This window comes from Saccostrea cucullata, unplaced genomic scaffold (assembly GCF_032062105.1).
Source record: "Saccostrea cucullata isolate Sc308-1 unplaced genomic scaffold, CSIRO_AGI_Scuc_v1 ctg1930, whole genome shotgun sequence".
NCBI lineage: Eukaryota > Metazoa > Mollusca > Bivalvia > Ostreida > Ostreidae > Saccostrea > Saccostrea cuccullata.
This window is the reverse complement of record NW_026937392.1, coordinates 1-10794: the sequence shown is the minus strand read 5'-3', so window position 1 is coordinate 10794 and position 10794 is coordinate 1. Positions and strand designations below refer to the sequence as shown.

The 10794-nt window shown below is 33.7% G+C and overlaps 1 long non-coding RNA gene across 2 annotated transcripts; it reads right to left on the bottom strand.

Annotated features, from left to right (window-relative positions):
* Positions 1–4928: 4928 nt before the first annotated feature.
* Positions 4929–10371, bottom strand: LOC134248114 (uncharacterized). 2 transcript variants are annotated; one of them, XR_009987981.1, is made up of 3 exons: positions 9919–10371; positions 6121–6271; positions 4929–5251 (listed from the first exon to the last, which is right to left on the bottom strand). It is a non-coding gene; the product is annotated as an uncharacterized LOC134248114 (long non-coding RNA). The 2 variants fall into 2 exon arrangements; XR_009987980.1 differs by lacking the exon at positions 9919–10371 and adding an exon at positions 6861–6928.
* Positions 10372–10794: the final 423 nt, after the last annotated feature.

Genomic DNA, 10794 nt, shown 5'->3' with positions numbered 1-10794 from the left:
TAGAAATTGGTTTATTATTAAAAATTGAAATCCAGAAGTAGTCCCATGACCAATCATGGCTTTGCTAATCTTGAGAAGAAGATTTTTAAAGAATTTTCCTATATATTTCTACGTAAAAATTGGATCTGCCATTTTGCCCCCCTCCCCTACCTCCGGGGGGTCATAATTTGAACAAACTTGAATCTACACTACCTGAGGATGCTTCCATATGAATATGATCAATTATGGCTTTGCTATTCTTGAGAATAAGATTTTTAAAGAATTTTCCTATACATTTCTATGAAAACTTTGGTCAGCCATTTTGGCCCCGCCCTACCCCCGGGGGTCATGATTTGAACAAATTTGAATCTACACTACCAGAGGATGCTTCCACATGAGTTTCAACTTTCCTGGACCAGTGATTTTTGAGAAGAAGAAGATTTTTAAAGATTTCCCCTATATATTCCTATGTTAAACTTTGACCCCCCATTGTGGCCCCAACCTACCCCTGGAGGTCATGATTGAACAAACTTGAATCTGCACTACCTGAGGATGCTTCTACATGAGGTTTCATCTTTCCTGGCCCAGTGGTTCTTGAGAAGAAGATTTTTAAAACATGCCATTTATTTTTCACTAATTCATAATTATCTCCCCTTGGAAGAGGGCATGGCCCTTCATTTGAACAAATTTGAATCCCTTTCACCCAAGGATAATTTCTGGCAAGTTTGGTTGAAATTGGCCAAGTGTTTCTTGAGAAGAAGGTGAAAATGTGAAAAGTTTATGAGGACAACGACAGACAACGGACAAATTTTGATCAGAAAAGCTCAATTGAGCCTTCGGCTCAGGTGAGCTAAAAACAATCAAGATTTGTTATTTTTCCGAAAGACTTCACTCAAGTCAGCCCGCGAATATTGAATGAAACATGCCAAGGGTCCAATGGCAATGTTTTGACTCAGGACCCCTGCACTGGGTGAAAAAAGTGGTTTCCCATCACGGGAAACTTTATGGAAACCACATGGAAACCTCAAGTTTACATCATGTTTCCCAGTGGTTTCCGTAGCGGATGCTAGGTTATTCCGCCAAGTTTCCGTGACACGGAAACCCCCTACGCTCCGATTCCATAAGGTATCCCGAACCACGGAAACCTCTGTAAACCTGAAGTTTCCCGAACATCCATGTAGTTTCCCGTAATGGGAAACCTGAAGATTCCACTGGTTTCCAGAATCAGAAAACTTGATGGAATCGGAGCGTAGGGGGTTTCCGTGGAATGGAAACTTGGGGGAATCTTTAGGTTTCCTTTTACGGGAAACTACATGGAAGCTCGGGAAACCTCACGATTCCTAAAGTTTCCACAACTCAGGAAACCATATGGAATCGGAGCGCAGTGGTTTCCGTGGAATGGAAACTTGATGGAATCTTTAGGTTTCCTTATACGGGAAACTACATGGAAGCACGGGAAACCTCACGATTCCTAAAGTTTCCTCGACTCAGGAAACCATATGGAATACCCCTGCGAAATGATATTCATGATTTTAAGAACCTTTATGAGTTGTTCATAATTGTTCATGAATGGTTCTTAAAGGATTCTTAACAGGTTCATAAAAGTAGTTCATGAATAAAATTCATGAAAACATTCATAATTCCTAGTTCATGAACAAATGATGAACAAATATGAATATTGGTAATTTTCAGTTTAAAGAAAAAACTCAATAGTTCAAGGTAATGAATGTTCCTGAATTTTCATGAAGACTAAAAATGTAAAAATTATTGTCACAAACGATCGCCAGGAAACACTCATTACTCCCATAATACAACTTTTGTATGCATATGCAATTGTTGAACAAGCCCCTGATTTAATTAATAACATGCTTTTGTTTTGATTTTGAAAGTCTGGGATCAGAGCCGAGTAGGGGAACATAAGAGGTTAAAATCACTATTTTCTACTCTATGTAATTGATAACTTAGATTCTTCAGGATAATAAAACTCTGTTATGAACTGTCTAGAAGGGAGATTGTAATTAAATTATGATTAATTTATATAACACTGCATCAATATTGACAGCATTTTTTTCTCATATTGAATTACTAATGTTTCTTCATCATTTAAATTCACAGGCCAGCTATATTAATATTGTACTTTAAATTATCTCATTTTTCATGAAACAACTTTGTTCGACCGAATTTTCTCTATTTGTCAAAACTTTTATCAAGTTGTAAGAAAATGAAACGGACTTACAGTCTAGGTAAAATTTCATAATCTTCGTAAAACTATATCATAAATTTATTGACAACTAAAAAATTATATCTCTTGTCCGTACTGTACCGTACCATTCTTGGGTCGAAAAGCTTTATATTTTGATGCAGTTATAAAGTCACATTTTTCTGTCCATAGTGTGTAAATGATACAGCACAGGCTGCATGGTTGTGAAGAAGCTATGATATGAACCACATTCGTATTTTGTAGTCTATCCTCCTATACACTTTCATAGCTCAGGGTACTCAGTTTGAGGGCGAGTGGTTCCAAGAGATATTTTTGTTGTCCTCTGATACGGAGGCGGCCATACTTTAATACGAAACTACGGCTCTACAGGTATAATGTAAAACAATCCAGTTCAATAAATGATATAACTTATATTAATTTTAAAAAATTAATTTCAGCGAAAAATCATTCAGATAGTGTTTGTTATTTTTTGTTTAACAAAAATCTTGGCAATTCGAAACTATTTCTTAATTAGCTCTGCATGACACTTTTTAAAAGGCGCAAACTTTGAAACGTGCGAGACGTTGGAAAGTGAATCGGTAGAGTGGGAGGATTATTAGCGTAGATCGAGTCATTCTTTGTCAACCTTTGAAGAAATTAACAGAATACGAAGAAGGAATATCCAGAGGATCAATTTACTTCATAACTGCAGATATTAGTGGTGAGTTATAAAAAAATAAAGGCAATCGCTGAATCTGTGAGATATTTGTCAAGATGTTACTGTCTATTTGTAAGAGTTCAGTTATATCCTTTTTAATGAAAATTTTGTCAAACTTTGTTATGAGTAAGGATCCAACTAGTTAGAATAATCTAACTGTGTTTCGGTACAAGCCCTCACCACAGTTAGAATACGTCCCATATACTTGTAATGTAGCAAATCGGAGCGGATCCGCTCCGAAACGATTTTGAAGAATATAAAATGATTTGCACTGGGAATAACTACCAAAATAATCAAAACAAACCTTTTTGAGATTGCTTATGCCTTTTGTCCCAAAAAATAATCCATATAAATACGAAAATCCAATTAATTTTCTCAACGTTTTTCTCTCCATTCAAATTACCTGCCATGTTTACATTCGGAACTCTCTAGATTGTTCCTAGTAAATGCACTATGCGAGTTATCGCCCGTGTTTCTTTTTGCTACATTACGAATACACAGAACGAATTCTATCGTTAAACCGGGTCCGTAGGACAATATCATTTTAACGATAGAACATTCTATCTAGGATCCAACCAAATAACGTTACATTTAATTATTAAAGATTGAAACATTCATCCTGTTCACCTATAACATCTTGAACATGGCGGGCAAGGGAAACATTCAAACAGGCTAAATTCCCGCTCGGAATGCTTTAAAATATGGCAGTGCCTATGATGCAGAATTAAATGAAACAAATATGCAAAAAAAAAACAAAAAAACAAACAATTAAGTCTCAAGTTTTCACATTTATCATGTTTATGAGCATTTTCAGAAAATCTTTTTTCTTGTAGGGAAAAGAGAAGCAGTTAACAGATAATGTTGATGAGTTGAGATCAGAAGATTAAAAAACTCTGGCTGCCAAAAAAAAAGAATATAAAAGATCCAGGCTCTTGAAGAAAAACAAAAGAAAGGAATAAAAATATGAATCGTAATCGATCAAAGGATCCAAGTGATGAAATTCTGAAAATTCCACACTCCTGGGAAAGCCAATAAGATTTTTTTATTTGACCACCTCTCCTCAAAATCCTTGAAAGCCCTTTTAGCTGATGCCCTAATTGCTGAACACACTTTTCTGCCAGACAGTGAGACTTGGATGAAAAATAATTCCATTTTAGGCATACACTTTGAAATACACTGAATAAGGAAGCCACTTTCCTCTTGACCAAGTAAGCCACTAAGGTTAAGGATTCTGCAAAGAGTCGCGTTTGAATTAAAATTTTTCATAATTTTACTAGGAATGAACTACATAATTTATTTATTACCGTTATCACTTTTCAGAGTTGTTTACTTGAACAAAGATTTTGTTACCATGATTGGAAAACAAAAATTCTGTGAAATCTTTCAAGATGCTATTAAAATATTTTCTTTTACAGTTTTTCATTTTGCATAACTTATGACATTTTTGTTTACAAAAAGCAAGAACATTCATGAATAGTTCATGAACATTCCTAAATAACTTTTACAAATTATTCATGAATAGTTCATGAAAATGCATTGAACCTATTAATATCATTCATGAACTTTTCTTGAAAGTTCAAGAACATAATTCATGAACTTTTCTTGAAAGTTCAAGAATTATTCTTGATCATTTTGCAGGCATTTAAAAAATCCAAGTTTGTTCATGAACAACAAATAGTTCTTGAATATTCTTGAACTGGGTTTTCATGAATAAAATCCATGAAATCATGAGTGTCCAATTTTAACTTCATGGGATCTTCATGAACAATTCATGAGCTGATTCAAGAATATAATTCATGAACTTTTCTTAAAAGTTCAAGAACTATTCTTGATCATTTCGCAGGGGAATGAGCGTAGTGGTTTCCGTGGAATGGAAACTTGATGGAATCTTAAGGTTTTCTTTTATGGGAAACTACATGGAAGCTCGTGAAACCTTATGATTCCTGCAGTTTCCTTGACTCAGGAAACTATATGGAACTTGTGTAACACTTTCTGTGTGGCGGAAACTTGGTGGAACTATCTGGAGTCCCATTCCTGGTGGAAATTACTGGGAAACTTCAAGATTCCCTAACTTTTCTAAAGGAAGCAATGTGAAATAATGTGTATTCTTTTAAAAATCTATCAAAAAAATTTATTACATGTAAAAGAAAAAAGCATTACCATTTTATATGTTTAATAATTCATTTGATGTACAAAAACTGTAACTGAATTTTTCAATGATATCAAAATATTAAATAAATCCATATATCTTAGATAAACAATGGAACAGTCTTTCACATTTAAGTCCATTCATAAGGGTCATTAAGTACTTCTTTCAACATCAGTTTCCTGGTTTTCTTCACATCACCTTTGATCTGCAATATTCATACAAAATTATTATATGATGTCAGAATTATAATGCTTGAATATAACTTAAAATCTGAAAGATCAGCCAATGTCCTTTAATATACCAATATCAATAATTACTTTCCATGACCATGATACATATGATTTCAGCATTTAAATTGTGATGAAAAGGTACCCAGCTAATGTATCTCTTTAATATTTAATGCTTTATGATAAGTGAAAAAAAAAAATAACATAATGCCAAGCTTAAAAAATTCTTTGTTTGCAGTTGCCGACCTATAATTTTTAGTCTGAGTAGGTAGGTAGGCAATTTTTTTTTTTTTGAAAAAAAAAAATATTTCCAGATCTTTGTTAGATAACATAAAATAAAGTTTTTCATAGGCCTACTTTACATGAATAAGCTGACTCTTGGTATGATTGATAAAGAAAAAAATTGAAAATGAAACAGTTTTAATATCCTGAAAAATTGGAGAGAAAAAAAATATTACAAAATGGCTAAAAAAAAGTTTGGGTCGGGTGCATTTTCAGTGGGTCGGTCGGCAACTGCAAACAAACAATATTTTATTTTAGGCCTAATATAAATAATGTTTTCAGCCTTATTATGTCATTGAGAATATATTACTACATGTATCTCATACTAAGAACCCTGCTTTAAGTTTGATTAGTTTGAGAGAAAACATACTCTTTATAATAACAAAAATATTTGGGAGAGATTTTTTTTTATTTTGATATTTGACCTAGAAATTGGTTGAAGATCATTGCAGACCCTCCACAGAGTCCACCCCATTGCACAAAAGCTAGATTACACCAGGCAGGGGAGAAATATACTCTGGACTACGATTTTAAATAAAGATATACAGTAGATTTTGATACTGACCTTTGACCTAGAAAATTGGTCCAAGGACACTCTTCATCCACTATCCACAGGCTCTCTGTAGTTTAAGTTTGAGAGAGAAATATGCTCAGAACAAGTGATATCAGATGGAGTGATGGGTAGACACTGTCTTAGGGCATCCACAGAACAGGACCTAAAAATAGTGCAATATATATGTATTACAGTATAGAAACACATGTACTTGTATATTAATGACTTATCATATGCTGCATTGGACACATACGATTTTATCATGGTTTAAGTATACATGCATCTTATGAGTAATTTTATACCGGTATTGCATGTACGCTCAGTTTATTTAAGAAATAAATAACAAGTTGATAAACTTCAATGGGAGAGATACCACAAATGTATATATAAACAAGTAATTTAATTTTTTTTTTTTTTACATATATTGTCCAACATTATTTACAATCCATTCATCTTGTTCATAAATTGGCTGATCAAAATTCAGTCAGTTTTAGATCTATATGATATACCATAAAGGATTTTCACATTTACAAAAGTTATTCCCCTTCGCAGGGTCGATCTGGGGTCAACCGGCTTAAGATGCTGTTTTCCGTCTTTAACCGTATCAACTTTGAGGGACAATATCTTAGAAATTAAATCAGTATGAACATATTCATTATGATTTTCATGTTGCCCCCATACTCTGCCAATACAGATACAGATTGTAATTGTCCAATATTTTTGAAGATTGAAAATATTAACAAGTAACTTACAAAGGACAAAGTGGGAAAAATGAGCGATACGCCAACAATTGGAGAAAACTCTTAGGAATGTGAAATTCGTTTATTGGTGAAGACAATTTCTGTTTTAATGTCACTCAAAAATTAAGAGACATTAAAAATTTAAGCCCTATTGTCATACACGCATGCTGTTTTTTCATCCATATAACCTTTTAGTATCACAAGAGGTCCACGGGCCTTATAGGTCACCTGAGTATCATGTAACAACTTTCCAGCGATTGTATTTGGTTCGTGTTTTAAGCCAAAAGCCATGAAATTCACGAATTTTGAAAGAGGCACCATTGCTTATCAAAGGGCAGATTTCAAAGCATTAATTTATTTTTAGTCAAAGTACCCCCTTGGTACCCCTGACCCAGCAGCCCTGAAATTATCTATTTTGAAAGAGGACCCTTTCTTCATTATAAGGCCAGCATTTTTTTTTATGTTTAGGTTTAGTTATGAACATTAGAATAAAAAAGTCCCGAAGGAAAAGGAAATAAATTTTTTTGATCAAATTCAATCAATTATTAACATTTGTACATTCTTTTTTTATGCTATCCTAATAGGCTCCTTACCACTGGACACATAATGCTTACAAATAGGAAAGTAGAACATTTAATTGCTTATTTCATCATCTGCCAGTTTGGGCCAGTTATATAAATTTTGTGATGTTGATCAAAATATATTTTAAAAAATCAATTCTTTAAAAGTCTTTCAATACATCTTCATTTTCTTAATATGTGTTAGGTGAATGTGTAGACATTGTTCTAAAATTTACTTGATGCCTAGAATTATAATTCCTATCATAAAACAGACAGGAAGTATTGGGGAGTAGGGTCAACATTTTTTCAATTAAGTGTAAAATAATTTTTCTGGCTGATACAAATGATACTACATATATTTGTATATTCTTGCCTTTTAATAGTTGAATTTTTTTTTATTTCTTCACTTCAGGTTATTGTTTATTTCTTCCTCAAATGGACTTCACTTCTCCCATAGTTTTATTCATTACATCTGATGCATAAGCAACCATTTTCTGAAGAATGATGCTTAGACTGTAAGCTATAACAGAGACCTAAACAATGTCCCTGGCAATATGCAATAGCTACCACGGGCAGTTTAAAACCTGGGGGAGGAAAATGATTTACAGTTACTTTTGAAACGAATACATAATTATCTCACCAGCATGTCATTGTGCAACAAAGTCGTCAGCATTTTATTTGTCCTTTGAACGGGTGAAACGTTTTGAATGGCACTCTAATCGATGAATTTTACACTAAACCATGCTAAATTCTTGGATCTAGCTTTATTTACCCGCCGTTTCATCTAAAAACCGGAAGTGCGAGTTCGTAAATTTGAAATCTCGATCCCGACTCAAATTTGACATCGGAAAGAAAAAAATTGTTTTATTTTTTTCTAAAAGTTCAAAACCTTGAGCGGAGGGTTTGTAAAACTGAAAATAATATAAATCCTGGCCTTAGATATGTAATTAGATCATTAGCATATTAACCAAGAGCAAAGGATAAGATGTTCAAAGAATTCATACATTTCACTATATAATCATTAGAGCCCCACCCTAAAACAAGAACCCCTGACCCTGGGGCCATAAAATTCACAATTTTGGTAGAGGCACTCTTGCTTATCATAACTATGTACTTAGTTAGTTTATTTAATACCCAGGAGCAGAGAACAAGATTTTCAAAGAATTAATGTATTTTCACTATATAATCAATAGAGCCCCGCCCTAACACCAGAATCCCTGACCCTGGGGCCATAAAATTCACAATTTTGGTAGAGGCACTCTTGCTCATCATAACTATGTACTTAGTTGGTTTATTTAATACCCAGGAGCAGAGAAGAAGATTTTCAAAGAAATAATGCATTTTCACTACCTACTTATTTAGCCCCGCCCTAGCACTAGAACCCCTGACCCTGGGGCCATGAATTTCACAATTTTGGTAGAGGGCTCATTGCTGATTACAATCATGCAAACAGTTTGACTGCTTGATGTCCAGGAGTAAAGAAGAAGATTTTTAAAGATTGCATTAATTTTAGTGGTTTTGGCCCCACCCCTCAGGCCCCAGGGGGGCAGGGATCATGAAATTCACAGTTTTTGTTCCCCTTCACTTATAGATGCTTTGTACCAAATTTGGTTGAAATTGGTTCAGTGGTTGCAGAGAAGAAGCTGAAAATGTTCAAATGTTAACGCACGACGCACGACGAACGACGACGGACGAAAACAGATAGCAATAGGTCACCTGAGTTTACTCAGGTGACCTAATAAAATTTACCAAAATTTAATACTACAAATTATTTCATTGAATATCTTTAAAATAAAGGAAACTCTAAAAACTTATTGACTTGCAGAAATTATTCCTAAAATCCTTGGAGAGAAAATTTCATATAAATATGTGCATAATGAGCCTTTTTTATTCATTTAGAACATACGGTATGTGCCTCATTTCCCCAAGAAATTTTCAAAGACAATGGACTATCTGTAAGCAGAAATAATTGCTGTTTACTTACATTGGAAAAATTTATGAAAATAATTAATTTCCTATTTTTTTTATTTTAATTTTAAATAATTCTTAAATAATTTAATCTATTAAAAATAATCTAACTGACTGTAAAATAACATTTTTCAGAATCTTAATCTATGGGCAGATCACTCTAACTTCATAAAACTACCTGATATTAAAGTAGAACTCTTTAGTGTGCAGGTTTTAGAGCTTCCTTCAAGAAATCAGTTAATAAGCATTTCCTTTTTTTCATTCAAATTTCTGGAGAGATCTCAGAGTTTTTTTCCTGTTCAATTCAGGTTCGAGACCACAAAATTTTATTGAAGTGTATGTATTAGAGAACTGATTGTATGTCAATCATAGCAATACACACATAACATGGAGGGGGCAAATTGTTTCAGCCCTAGCTTTTACATAAAACTTCTTGTAGCTCACACCTGATATACCACAGTTCAGTATTTAAATAAAATTTAGAATCTTTTTTTTCAAGCAATTGTCATATACATACGAATCATGAATGAATTACCACTTACCAAATGACCACATCCTGAATCATCATACATCTTCTATGATTTTATCTCACTGGTTTTCTTTTAAAGTCACACAGTTTTCTTCTCTCTGAAATGATAAATTATGTCCAGGTACTATTGCATTCTAATTTAAACTAATTATGTAATAGCAGTAGCAACAACCGGAATGGAAGAAAAAATAACCAGAAGTCTCTGTCGAGACTGTAGCTCTACTGGTTTGTACTTATCAAAAACTGATGCACAGAATTATGTATCTTAGTATAGTCTACTTGTGTGCCAAGTTATATTGAAATCAGACTAAAATTTAAGGAGTAGTGTTTGCAGACAGACGGACGGACGCCGGACGCTTTACTATCGCATAAGCTCTACTGGTCAGAGACCAACAAAACAAGATGCGCTTGTGAAACACAGCAACAAAGTTCGAAAAAGCAATTTTTTTAGCATACAGGTCACAGTCAAGATTAGCTGCAGATCTGTAGCTATCTGGAAAAATATATATTGATAGACCGGATAGCTACAGTGCCACCCATTGAAAAAACTGTATATTTATTGCGCACAAAAAAGTGCGCTCGGTTCTTGATTATTTCTTCCAAATTCTTACCTCAATTGCAAAAGAGGGAAGATTTTAAAAAGTTTCTCTCTCCTCTATCAAGAACATTCGTAGTTGACATCTGAACGAAGCATATTGGACCGAATTATCTTTGAAACCAAAATGGCAGTATATATATAATCGAAATGTTCGATGATTACAATATCAGGGTCAGGAGGACTATTAACAACAATTATGACGAATGTTTTGTTGTGGAAAGAGTCCAAGAATATGTTAGGAACACACGGTTAGTAATATTTTGAGATTACAGTTTTAGGAACATGGAGAAA